This window comes from Pygocentrus nattereri, chromosome 23 (genome assembly GCF_015220715.1).
Source record: "Pygocentrus nattereri isolate fPygNat1 chromosome 23, fPygNat1.pri, whole genome shotgun sequence".
Taxonomy (NCBI): Eukaryota; Metazoa; Chordata; class Actinopteri; order Characiformes; family Serrasalmidae; genus Pygocentrus; species Pygocentrus nattereri.
Window position 1 is genome coordinate 31,335,663 of NC_051233.1, and position 2,500 is coordinate 31,338,162.

At 46.6% G+C, this 2,500-nt stretch overlaps 1 protein-coding gene across 1 annotated transcript in view; it reads left to right on the forward strand.

Annotated features, from left to right (window-relative positions):
* Positions 1 to 2,500, forward strand: part of gab3 (GRB2 associated binding protein 3) — a 64,242-nt gene that overhangs the window by 34,877 nt on the left and 26,865 nt on the right. The window lies entirely within an intron of this gene.

Below are 2,500 nucleotides of genomic sequence, written 5' to 3' on the forward strand. Positions count from 1 at the left end.
ATATCCTCACAGATAACACCTGTACCCATAAGATATAATCATATCCTCACAGATAACACCTGTACCTATAAGATCTAATCATATCCTCACAGATAACACCTGTACCTATAAGATCTAATCATATCCTCACAGATAACACCTGTACCCATAAGATATAATCATATCCTCACAGATAACACCTGTACCTATAAGATCTAATCATATCCTCACAGATAACACCTGTACCTATAAGATCTAATCATATCCTCACAGATAACACCTGTACCTATAAGATCTAATCATATCCTCACAGATAACACCTGTACCTAAAGATCTAATGATAACCTCACAGATAACACCTGTACCTGTAAGATCTAATCATAACCTCACAGATAACACCTGTACCTGTAAGATCTAATCATAACCTCACAGATAACACCTGTACCTATAAGATCTAATCATATCCTCACAGATAACACCTGTACCTGTAAGATCTAATCATAACCTCACAGATAACACCTGTACCTATAAGATCTAATCATATCCTCACAGATAACACCTGTACCTATAAGATCTAATCATATCCTCACAGATAACACCTGTACCTGTAAGATCTAATCATAACCTCACAGATAACACCTGTACCTGTAAGATCTAATCATATCCTCACAGATAACACCTGTACCTGTAAGATCTAATCATAACCTCACAGATAACACCTGTACCTGTAAGATCTAATCATATCCTCACAGATAACACCTGTACCTGTAAGATCTAATCATAACCTCACAGATAACACCTGTACCTATAAGATCTAATCATATCCTCACAGATAACACCTGTACCTATAAGATCTAATCATATCCTCACAGATAACACCTGTACCTGTAAGATCTAATCATAACCTCACAGATAACACCTGTACCTATAAGATCTAATCATATCCTCACAGATAACACCTGTACCTATAAGATCTAATCATATCCTCACAGATAACACCTGTACCTGTAAGATCTAATCATAACCTCACAGATAACACCTGTACCTATAAGATCTAATCATATCCTCACAAATAACACCTGTACCTATAAGATCTAATCATATCCTCACAGATAACACCTGTACCTGTAAGATCTAATCATCTGGACGAGTTTCCTCTCTCCCTCCCGCTGATAAATCAAGCTTTAAACTTCCACCATCACCTCTCACAGGCACAACCAGAGTCCTACCACCACACAGCGCACCTCAGCAACCGAACACACCCAGAAAAAGACCCCCTCAGACCCCTCACAGTCAAACATCACCTTCAAACCACAGCCCAGTCCACCATCTCACCAATACACACCACAGCCCAGTCCACCATCTCACCAACACACACCACAGCCCAGTCCACCATCACACACCACAGCCCAGTCCACCCTCTCACCATCACACACCTCAGCCCAGTCCACCCTCTCACCATCACACACCACAGCCCAGTCCACCCTCTCACCATCACACACCACAGCCCAGTCCACCATCTCACCAACACACACCACAGCCCAGTCCACCCTCTCACCAACACACACCACAGCCCAGTCCACCCTCTCACCAACACACACCGCAGCCCAGTCCACCCTCTCACCATCACACACCGCAGCCCAGTCCACCCTCTCACCATCACACACCGCAGCCCAGTCCACCCTCTCACCGTCACACACCACAGCCCAGTCCACCATCTCACCGTCACACACCACAGCCCAGTCCACCCTCTCACCATCACACACCGCAGCCCAGTCCACCCTCTCACCATCACACACCGCAGCCCAGTCCACCCTCTCACCGTCACACACCACAGCCCAGTCCACCATCTCACCGTCACACACCACAGCCCAGTCCACCCTCTCACCAACACACACCGCAGCCCAGTCCACCCTCTCACCATCACACACCGCAGCCCAGTCCACCCTCTCACCATCACACACCGCAGCCCAGTCCACCATCTCACCATCACACACCACAGCCCAGTCCACCCTCTCACCATCACACACCGCAGCCCAGTCCACCCTCTCACCATCACACACCGCAGCCCAGTCCACCATCTCACCATCACACACCACAGCCCAGTCCACCATCTCACTGTCACACACCACAGCCCAGTCCACCCTCTCACCATCACACACCGCAGCCCAGTCCACCCTCTCACCATCACACACCGCAGCCCAGTCCACCCTCTCACCGTCACACACCACAGCCCAGTCCACCATCTCACCGTCACACACCACAGCCCAGTCCACCCTCTCACCATCACAGGTCAGAATGATCCACAAAACATAGCAAAAACAATATCAGCAATTGGACCAATGAAATTGCAACAATTAATAAATAAGTTAGAATGCTACAGATTCTGAAGAGAGAATCCAGAATAGCAGATTATCCAATCAAAATTAAAAAAACCCAAAGAAAGAAATATCTTAATGTACAGACTGAGTGATCATAATTTAGAAATAGAAAAAAGGTGCCATAAAAGCCAGTGGAGGCC